Source organism: Simochromis diagramma, unplaced genomic scaffold, assembly GCF_900408965.1.
Source record: "Simochromis diagramma unplaced genomic scaffold, fSimDia1.1 OVJJ01000305.1, whole genome shotgun sequence".
Lineage (NCBI taxonomy): Eukaryota > Metazoa > Chordata > Actinopteri > Cichliformes > Cichlidae > Simochromis > Simochromis diagramma.
In genome coordinates this window covers 92,747-104,454 of record NW_024387169.1, presented here as the reverse complement: position 1 = coordinate 104,454, position 11,708 = coordinate 92,747, and the positions used below count along the sequence as shown (strand labels likewise).

The following is an 11,708-nucleotide window of genomic DNA, read 5'->3' as shown; positions in this document are numbered from 1 at the left end:
ATATAGTGTATTTTTTAATCAATAAAACTGTTTTTTAATATCTTGCTGCGTTTTGTATAAGTTCATACTGAAGTTTTAAAAATAAATAAATAAAGCTATTCTGTTAAACCTGTATGCAAAAAATACACTGCACCCAAAATATTTCATAGTTCAGCGAAACTGATCAATCTAATAAACTTAAACCTACTCCATCCTCCTTATTCTGGTATTTTAAAGAGTACTTAGCGGAAATATTAAGCAACCTAACTAATAGGGTTGCCAACTCCCAGCAAAAAAAAAAAAAGGGAAGCACCCCCACCCTCCACCTCATGATGCTTAACATCTTTCTTCAACAAATTTGCAGACTGCACAGATGGTACCTTCCCAAAGGAAAAAAGTAGCTTCCTAGGGTATATTAGACTTAATAGTTACTATATACAGTAATGGACTTCTATACATTTTACATCAGATTAAAACTTGGGTGTAAGATTCAGATATTTATTAAAAGCTAGACATTTTAACTGAGAATAAGAAAGAAAAGTATGTTTTGTGCCTCCCTTTTCCTGTTAATGCCCTATCGGCCCCCCTGGCTAAATTTTGCTACACCCGCCCCTGCAGAAGAGGCAGGGCTTAATGTGGGAATGCTGTACAAATATTCAGAGATGAATTTACACACTTGCTTTACTTCTCTCTGGGATAACTTTCTTGGAGATGAAATGCTGGTTTGGTAGCGAGGCTCCAAACACTCAACCAGACCACCGAGAGGTCTCGCACGCCACAGCCACTCTATCACGTCACGCATACTGCTCGACGTGCTAAGGTTATGAGCTGAGTTACGTGATATTTAATGGACCGGATTACATTTTTTATTTCTCTCTGATATCCGATCCAGTAATTTAGGTCAGTATTGACTGATACCGATACGTAATATCAGATCGGTCCATCTCTAGTTTTAATAGAAACAAAATAAGATGTTAGTGAATGACATGGGACTACTGTATGAATCAAAAATGAATGAAGTGGATGGGAAATTAAACTGATAAGTAAATAAATTTAAAAAAAATATAGGAAAATGGAAATTCAAAGAAAAAAATGTCACATTTAACTGTACATTTGTTTTTATATGTATTTTTCTATATCAGCTGCTTTTTAAAATTCCTTTTATATTGGGGAAAGGAAGCAGCAAACTTCATTGGGTCAGTTTCAATCCTAAGCTAATAGTGAGAGGTTGCGTTCTGCTTCTTTGAATAAAGCATTTTCTTTGTGATCTTCAGCAATTCTCTTTTTTTCCAACAGCTGGGACCTTTAAAAATAATTTGTCTTGTGGGTTTTTATATATTTAGCTGCATAGCTGCCTGTAAAGTTACATTTTCTTAATAAAATCGTATTTTATATGTAGATTTGCCTTTAGTTCTTTGACAACTTTTTTTTTCTTACCTAGACACTTTTATGGTTACTTCCCTCTATCACTTTGAATGCTTTAGAAATTTAAAAAATATATAAAAAGTTTCTTGCCAGGTGACCAGTCCAAGGTGTACTCCACCTCTACCATTTAACTCATTCATTCATGTTTATTCTCTACAGGACCTTCATGAGCTCATCACCTGGAGTTTTTCCAACAACCCAGGAGGAAGTGGATTTGCCTTCATGCTATACCCCAACCCAAAAAAGTGTGTTTCAGGCCAGTAGCCCTCACAGAGCCTTTGTTTTGCTGTAAGTCTTGTTCCTTCTGCGAAGTAAATAATTGTTCCACTATTTATAAAGCAGATGTGAGTGAAAATGCTGTAAAGCAAACACACTGTTGGGATCTGTGTGCGTGTGTGTGTGTGTGTTTAACAAAGCAGTTTGATCCTCCTTCTTGGTCTCCCTCAGTAATGGTTTCTTTGATTGTATGTATCTCAGAGCTGGTGATGCTCAGTTGTGTCTGCTGCTTGAACTCGGAAACGTTAATGTTGTGTACCAGGTTGGCAAGATGGCGTCGTAGCGTGAACACCCGTCTCGCTGTGCTCCGGTGAGGTCCCCGATTATCCGTCTAAAATACGTGTTCACCTGGTGAAACGTTACAAATGTGCGTGGGAGTAACTCTATAATGAGTCTGGACGACTATTTTTCTAAAATGCCTAACGTCAGGTCTAAGAAAAAGACAGCTCCGGTTGTGCAAGCTAGCGACATTGTGGGTCCTATGGCGGCTGAGCCTGAAGAAGCTAACACCAGCGACACAGAAATCTCCGCTGACGCTGAGAAACTTGGAGTGATATCGACCCGAATATCCTTGCGGCTCTGAGTAAGATAACTGACAGCATTACAACTTTGTTGGATGTTAAAGTTGATACTGTGCTGGCCGCAATCCGTGAACAGACGTCTCGGATCCAGGGTCTGGCGACACGGGTGGGAGACGCCGAGATACGGATTTCAGGCGTGGAAGACACGGCAGGTGTATTGCAGGCGAAAGTGGCTCGACTCGAAAAACAAGTAACTGACATGGCAGACCATATGGATGATTTAGAGAACCGCAGCCGCAGATGTAACCTTCGCCTGGTCGGGCTTCCCGAGGGCACGGAGGGAAATGATGTTGTCGCCTTCATGGAGTCATGGCTCCCCTCCTATCTCGAGCTCACAACTAAAAATGGGAAGATCAAACTAGACCGCGCTCACCGCTCTCTAGCACCGAGCCGGGCCCCAGCCAGCGCGCCAGACCCATCATTATGAAGCTTCACAACTTTGCTGATAAACAACGTGTGATGGCCGCAGCTCGGCGCCTGGCTACGCAGCCGAACCAACCAACAGGTCGGATCAAAGTCTCCTTCTTTAATGATTATTCAGCGGCGGTAGCCAAGAAACGCAAGGCTTTCGACGAGGTGAAAAGCTGCCTGAGGAAGAAGAATGTGGATTATGCGCTTCTCTACCCCGCCACACTGAGGCTGTTTGCCAACGGCAAGGAGAAGAGATTTAACACACCGGAGGCAGCTGCGTCCTACGCGGACTCGCTGCCCTGAATCCCCGTAACCACCGGAGTACTCCTTTTCTTCACACTATGCCTTATGAACCGGTGTGAGTACTTGCCGAATCTAGGCGTATATGACTCTCTTTTTTCGTCCTCGCTGCTTATAAGCGACCAGGTGAAATCTTCCACCCCATCGGGCACCGGACGGACTGTGTTTTCGTCTATGGGTAGGCGTGAGTTACGCGCGTGCAATGCCCTTCGGCTTCCCGACGGGCAGGAGGAGATTGGTTTTTCCCTACATGTTTAGTAGGGCTGTTGCCAAATCACTGTTCTTTGAATGTTCCGTCACACAGCTCTTTTTTTTTTTTTTTTTTTTTTTTTCAACCAGGGTGTGGTGAACCCTTTGGCTCAATATGCTTTGTATGATACATGAATAAGTCTAATAATGAGTAGGCTGCGAATATGCACCTGGAATGTACGAGGGGTTCACAGCCCTATTAAGAGGAGGAAGATATTTACTTGTCTAAGAAAGGACGGTGTAGATGTTGCTATGTTACAAGAGACACATCTTGATAATAATGAGCACTTGAAGTTGCAACAAGGATTATATGGACAAGTGTTTTTTTCATCCTTCACTACAAGAAGTAGAGGAGTGGCAGTGTTGATTAGGAAAAATGTACCTTTTGTAGTAACTGATTGCGTTAAGATCTGAAGGGCCGCTACGTGATAGTCAAAGGGATTTTGCAAGGCCAAAATATTTATTACTGAATGTTTATTTTCCACCTGCCCACCCGACTACCTTTCTTACCAAAATGTTTCTGGAATTAGCCCCATTTCTTCCTAACTCTACCGTTATTATTGGTGGTGATTTCAACTTAATGTTAAATCCGCTTATGGACAGATTTCCACATAGCATTGCAACTCCCTCTCCCCAGGCCAAAGCGCTTCACGCTCTATGCGACGAGTTTGGACTTGTTGATGCTTGGAGATATACTCACCCCTCCGATAAGCAATACACATTTTTTTCGGCTCCGCATAGGTCCCAAACTAGAATTGATTACTTTTTTCTCCCGAAAACTGACTTGGGTTCAGTAGTATCGTGCGACATAACAAGTATAATCATCTCAGATCACGCTAGAGTAATCATGGATCTCGATCTTAAAGCTGCGCTTCATAGGTCCCGTCACTGGAGGCTTAATACCATTATTCTTAAGGATGAGGAATTTACCTCTCACTTCTCTGCCGAATTTAAAGCGTTTTTGGATATCAACACCCCTCAGCTAGTACTGCCTCTGTTTTGTGGGAAACATGCAAAGCTTATGCGAGGGGCCTAATTATTTCGTATTCTGCGACAAAGAAGCGACAACGGATGGAGGAACAAAAATCTTTAGAGAGCGAATTGATGGATAAGGAGAAAACATATATTGCCTCCCCATCACCACCATTATGGCAAGAAATAACCGCACTCAGGTCAGCGCTGAATTGCCTTCTTACCAGAGATGCAGAGAAGAAACTTAAATACACCAGACAGAGGTTCTACGAGCATGGAGATAAGGCCGGTAAATGTCTGGCGTACTATGTTAAGAAGCGCGCAGAATCTAATACCATTGCAGCGATATCTGATGAAGGTGGCCACAAGATATATGAAAACAAACTGATAAACGACTGTGTTAAGAAGTTCTACAAAGCCTTGTACTCTTCTCAACAAGTCCCGGAGGGGGAGCAGCTGATGCATAATTTCTTTACCCAATTCGACTTACCAAATTTGTCAGAGGAACAGAAGACTGCCCTTAACAGCCCTATAACTAAGACCGAAGTGTTTAGGCTATTAAATCACTACGAAGTGGAAAGTCGCCAGGGCCTGACGGCTTCTGTTGTGAATTTTATAAACAGTTTCGGATATTATTGTGGAACCGCTTCTTGATATGTTCAACCACTCCTTCATTACGGGTGAATTCCCGCAGACACTGAAGGAAGCCAACATTTCCCTAATTCTAAAGAAAGGGAAGTGTCCTGATTTGTGCGGATCCTATAGACCTATAGCCCTCTTAATGTGGATAGGAAACTGCTTTCTAAAATTCTGGCCTCCCGCTTAGAAATTTTTTTACCTGTGCTGATAAGGGAGGACCAGACAGGTTTTATAAAGGGTCGAAACTCAGCCACCAATGTTAGACGCTTACTGAACGCTATTGTAGCTTTCAAGCAAAAATCTATTGACGGCCTGGTGCTTTCTCTCGATGCGGAGAAAGCATTTGACAGAATTGAGTGGTCTTATTTGTTGTATACTCTAGGCAAATTCGGCTTAGGGGAGAATTTTATAAAATGGGTCAAAGTTATCTACAATAATCCACAGGCAGCAGTCCTGACTAATGGACTTAGGTCTGATTACTTCAACACTCATAGGGGAGTTATGCAGGGCTGCCCCTTATCGCCCCTTCTATTCGCTCTGGCCATAGAGCCTCTTGCTGAGGCCATAAGGGCGACGCCCACAATACGTAGTTTAGAGATTGGACAGCTGTGTCATAAAATAACCTTATACGCGGACGACATCTTGATTCTTTTGACTAACCCTGTAACATCCGTACCCAGTCTCATTGAGGTGATTGACAGGTTTAGCCGTTTCTCTGGCTATAGAATCAATTTGGCTAAGTCAGAGGCCATGCCTCTCGGTACTCTTTTCACAATGCCGGCTACTGTTCCTTCTTTTCCTTTTAAATGGTCTCCTAATGGATTTGTGTATTTGGGGATCTTTATTACCCCGTCTCTCGACCAATTGTACAAAGCCAACTTCACACCCTTATTTGGCAAACTCAAACAGGACCTAGAGCGGTGGGCGTCACTTCCTGTCTCCTGGCTAGGACGCATTGCCCTGATCAAAATGAATGTGCTGCCCAGGCTATTGTATCCTATCCAAATGATCCCCGTCTTGTTCTCTAAGAGAGTACTGAAGGACATAAATGGTTGGCTTACCTCTTTCATCTGGAACAAGCGCAGACCCAGGCTCAAGATGGCAGTGTTGCATCTGCCAAGCTCCAGGGGCGGCTTGGATCTACCTAATAGATTGTATCAGCTTTCTGCCCATTTAAGATTTGTGAGCGACTGGGTTAGGGGTAAAACCTCAATCTGGTCGGATATTGAGACAGCTCTGTCACAATGCAAACTGAGCGATCTATTATTTTGTAATGATTTTAACGGAATTAAGGCCCTTTGTACAAATCCTGTAACAATCAACACCCTAAAAGCGTGGCGAATTGTCCGCCGTCTTGAGGGAAGATCGAGAATAACATCAACCTTTACCCCTATAATGAATAACCCTGCTTTCCCTCCGGGTTCCTCGGACCCCGGCTTTCAACGATGGTCTGATAAGAATATTAAGTCTCTTGGTGACCTTTTCTCGGGTGATGAACTCATGTCGTTTGAACAACTTACCAACAGTTACGGCTTGCCTAGACAGGATTTCTTTCGTTTTTTGCAAATACGACACTATATCACTCACAGTACAACCCTTGCTGAGCACCCTGAAGTATCTGATGTTGAGAAGGTTTTGTTTAGGCAACAGCTGAAGGTGTCTCTGAGTTCATTTTATCATGTGCTTAATGCTTTGACTACCACTGATGCGCAGGGGATTAGAGGTGTGTGGGAGAGGGAACTGTCGGTAACCATAGATGAAGATAGTGGGATACCGTTTGGTCTCTCGCAAAAAGGATTTCAATTTGTACTCGGACAAGAGCAATCCAACTTAAGATTTTACACAGATTGCACGTATCCCCTCACCGCAGACACCTCTTCAACCGCTCTCTTTCCCCTGTGTGTCTTAAGTGCAAAACTGATGTAGGGACTTTAACTCACTGTTTTTGGTCCTGTTACAAGCTTCAAGAATACTGGGCTGACATTACAGGTGAACTGGGGAAAATCTTCCACGTTGATATAGAGATGGACCCTTTATCCCTGATTCTAGGTCTTCCAAGTGACCGCCTAAAAGCGGCGGCCAACAAAAGATTGTATAACACTCTAACATTTGCAGCCAGGAAAAATATCCTCTTACAATGGATCAACGATAGGACTCCCACTGTCTGTGGCTGGCGCAAAATAATTTTGAACTGATTCCTCTGGAATACCTCACACACGTTATACACCACAGTGTGGGTCAGTTCTACGGGATGTGGCACCCCTTTTTGGACTATATTGGACCGGACCTTTCCGCTATCTTATTCAAAGGACTACTACGCACGTGATCACCACCCGGGCGCTGTAAGACTGACTCACCACCTCTTGTATGTTATATTTTGTATTTTGTATCTTGTATTATGCCTTATTTAAGAGCTGTTGTGTACGTTTTGTGTTTGTACTGTTTTGTTGTTCTGTGTCTAATGTCGAGACACTGTGTTGTTAAAGGAAAATCTGCAATAAAAACAATGATGAAAAAAAAAATGTTGTGTACCATTAATTGGCTTTTTCTCAGGCCAGTAACTTGATGAATTTATCCTCTGAACTGAGAGAAGTCTTGCTTTATTATTATGTGAGACCCTAACGAGAACCTTTATTTTTCTGTTTGATGGTTTTTTTTCTATGTTGCACTTGAAGAAACTTTCAAAGTTCTTGAAATTTAGTAACTAACTGAAGTGAAAGCATAGATTAACTGGTGGCTGCTAGAGGGTACTTGTTGCTGCTGGCCTTGTGATGCTTTTATTCACAAGCAGGTTGCCACCGGTAGTTTGCACAAAAGATGCCAACTTGTCTGCAGAAACTCGCTACTTACTCTCTGAGCTGTAATAAGAAACGTCCAAGAAATTCCAATCCAAAGTGCACACAGAGAAAGCAGTAGGATACAACTTTTCAAAATAAAAATTGTATCCTGCTGCCGCAACCAATGGACAACCAAGTGTTACAGGAGGAAAATGGTATAGAAATTACTTTTATTTTTATTGCACAAAAGGACTCTATAGGACACTAGCATGCTAACGCAAAGTAACCCAAGGATCCAAAGTGATGATAAAACTAAGTCAATGCCGAGACCAGCCCAGCAGCAAGACTTAGGATAATGACTAATGTGTAATACATTTTTTTTGAATAACAACCCCAACACTAATCCCCTTTTTCACAGTTTCACTGCTGCTTCCATGAAAATGACTGGTATTTGTGGAAGCCTGCTAGCAATCAAAGCAATCACAAGGAGATTTTCAGTGCAACGTTATATATCTCTTTGCAAACAATGTTATCACCAGCCGGTGCCAGAATACACCCTTTTCCCTAGCAACTGCCAGTTACCAGTGGGCCATTGACTGGTCTCTCCGCCCATTTGAGAGGATGATCTAATATGGATAAAGGTAGCAAAGGTGGGAAGGAAAACTTCCTTTTTAATGTCATTGCCCACTGCTGAGTGTAGAAAAAGGAAAGCATAAGGGATGAAGACAAAGACCATTCGCATGCCATGTGAGAGAAAAGACAAACTTTAATGACATGTAGCAGTGGTATGTAAGTGTCTGGGGAGTTGAAAACAGGTGAGAATAAATGTTAAGAGCGTCATGGGAAGCTCAGCAGAATCCTGAGCCTATAACAGCATAAGACTAATCTCAAAGGCAGACAGAGTTTCTGTCTGCTGAACCCAAACTGGGAGCTAGGTCCACAGGAGACGGGGCTCTGCCTCTCAATCCAGTCTTGGTAACTCTCCGAGCAGTGAGTAAGTCTGCAGTGGAGGATGAAAGTTCTTTATTAAGTTAACATGGTATTTGAGGTGTGTAAGATATCACAGGGTTTGAGTATTTAGGACTTTTATATGTAAGTGAAAGTTTTTAAAATTTAACTCAAGATTTAACAGGGAACCATTGAAGAAACACTGACATACTGGGAATATGTGTTTCTGTTAATTTCACTACAGTGTTGTGGATTAACATTCCCTTTGTACCTTCTGAAATGCTTGAGAGGGGAAACTCTTGGTACTGTCTTGGAATATTACAAACATTTAGCAAGGCTACTGGTGTAAGTAAATTTATGCTGGAAATTATTAGAGTTTCAGTAAATGTGGCTCATGCTCACTGGGGAGTTTTTACACAAGGAAAATGGTAAATGGCCTGTATTTGTATAGCGCTTTACTAGTCCCTAAGGACCCCAAAGCGCTTTACACATCCAGTCATCCACCCATTCACACACTGGTGATGGCAAGCTACATTGTAGCCACAGCCACCCTGGGGCGCACTGACAGAGGCGAGGCTGCCGGACACTGGCGCCACCGGGCCCTCTGACCACCACCAGTAGGCAACGGGTGAAGTGTCTTGCTGAAGGACACAACGACCAAGACTGTCCAAGTCGGGGCTCAAACCGGCAACCTTCCAATTACAAGGCGAACTCCCAACTCTTGAGCCACGATCAAGAATTGAAGTGTGCCACTTCCCAGGATGCTTGATGAGCTAGCCTCTATACCTAGGTGCTTTTCCTCTACTACATACCCTTACAGTTTACAAACACTGAGCTGCAGCTGAATCAATGAATACCTTCCAGATTCTGGTGCCAGAATTTGAATTCATGGTTCATTTGCTAAACTTCTTCTTCTTCGTCTTTTTTCTTTATTTAAATGTATTTACATGAAAATGTTCCAGTGATTTTGAGTGTTTTTGATAATGGCCCTGAATGCTTTCCAAATGATTGAGCCTTATATGTAAAAAGTAACCTGAACCTGAAATGAGGAGTGGACAGTGGGAAAATAAGAAAAAGCCAGATACATATGTGCATAATGCAATTATCAAAAAGAGCTGCATTTGAATGACGATATAAATCATTTCAACAGTATGTTGATTCCAACCACACTGGTGCTTTATTGCACTGTTGTGTCAGTAATGAGTGATGAATTAATCAATAAAGCATCATGGCCAAATCAAACATTGCACCCTCACATAATCTATGTGTGTTTAATGAGCTCAAAGTGCACAAGGAAAAAACATCCTTTATAGCCTTTTCCCTGTTTTTCTGTTAGAACAGTTACTAATTCAGAGCTGCCTTTTACACGCAAGCACATTCTTGTAGTATTTAATTTTCATTGATTATTTTATTCACGTTATATATCTCAGATTGTTCCCTCTACAATAAGTTTCTGTCTTCTCTGTCTGTCTCAGTAAAAAACAAATTGCCAAGTAAATGACAATTAAAAATAGAAATGTCTACTTTTTGAGAAAAGTTATCTTGAAAGCATTTTGCATTTTGGCAATTATCTAACTGACAACTTAGAGCTTAGCAGGAAAAATATACATGGATCTCTTCTTCAGTGCGTGCAGATGAACTGTGCATCAAACGTCCATTCCTTTGCGTTAAGTGTACATCGAAATGTACATCCACTGGAAATAAAGAGAGACAGGTTGTTAGTGCAGTATGTGCAGCCCCTCTACCTATCTCCAAGGACATCCTGGCCTACTCTTCTTGATCATTGGCTGACATGGGAGAGTCTTCAACTGACATAGCTCTCGGACTGCTGAACTATAAAAGCTGGCCAAGATAAAAGGCTCAGTATCTTTCATCCCTCTTTGATGGCTATATTTGTAACTCTCAAAAACTTTAATCATAACAACATTCAAAAAAGCTGCACTTGAGGGATATAAGTGAAATCAGTTGAACTTTTAGCAAATGCCAATCTAGTTTGCCCTTAACACATTAACAGTTGTTAACTGTCTAACCTTACCAACGTGTTTTAAAATCCCGGACATGCCCTACTTGGTCACAAAGTAGCTCAGTGTATGCACAAGGAGTACGCAACTGTTTCCTTTAGTGTAAAATATTTATGAATAGTATATAAATTTATTTTCAGTTTTAAAAATAATGTGTTTTTCTTTCCTCTGAACTTCAAATGAATCAACATGTGTTATAAAATGTACTAAATGAGAACAAGCTGGCTTTATTACCTCAGACTCTAGAAGAGTCATGGCTTTTCCATCAGATAACTGTCTGAAGATTTCTGTTGATGAGCAAAAATTAATTGAATTCTTAAAAGATACGTATAAAATTAATGTCTTCCACAACAAAAAGGTTAAAGTTTTCCATTGTGAGGTTGTTTTTTTGATTGACTTACTTCAGATAAATGGCAAACAGAAATAAACAGATCATAGCTTGTCCCACTTGTCTTCACTTACTGTTCATGCAGTCAAAGCGAAGGATGAGACTGATGAAGCTCTCCAGCGTCATGTGTCCAGAGGAGGCGCCGTAGCGCAGAGCCATCAGATTCAGCATGTCGTCACTCACCCTTATTCCTGACAAGCACATTAAACACACAAATTCACATTAATGACTTACATTGAGACTTCGGTCAGAAACTCTTAGATTCTAACAAAATTAACAAGATGGCGCTGGTGAGGTCGGCTGCGTCACGACTGCTCCGACCACCTTTTCTTTGTCTTTGTTTTTTAAGTTAGTTTTCAGCGTCTCTAAATCAGCAAAATCATCACCATTGGGTACATTAGGTATGACAGTGACACTCTTGTTTCTATTGGTATACAATGTACTCACAATTCGAAGTTTTTAACTCCGGATCCGAGCTGGCCGAGCGAGCTCTTGAGGGAGAACAAAGGGAAGCGGTGGCCTAGAGGGAAGTGGCGGCCTAGAGGGAAGTGGCGGCCTAGAGGGAAGCGAGCCGGCGTCAGGAACAGGCTGAGAGCTCGTGCACACCGCACACCTCTGCCTAGCATCCTGCTTGCCAACGTCCAGTCACTGGAGAACAAGCTTGATGACCTCAGGGCCAGGATAAAGTTCCAGAGAGACATTCGGGACTGCAATCTCCTCTGCTTCACCGAGACATGGCTGA

General features: G+C 42.0%; 1 long non-coding RNA gene across 1 annotated transcript; it reads right to left on the bottom strand.

Moving 5' to 3' along the window:
- Positions 1-9,976: 9,976 nt before the first annotated feature.
- Positions 9,977-11,372, bottom strand: LOC120744511. The gene is made up of 3 exons (XR_005698383.1): positions 11,041-11,372; positions 10,813-10,865; positions 9,977-10,251 (listed from the first exon to the last, which is right to left on the bottom strand). It is a non-coding gene; the product is annotated as an uncharacterized LOC120744511 (long non-coding RNA).
- Positions 11,373-11,708: the final 336 nt, after the last annotated feature.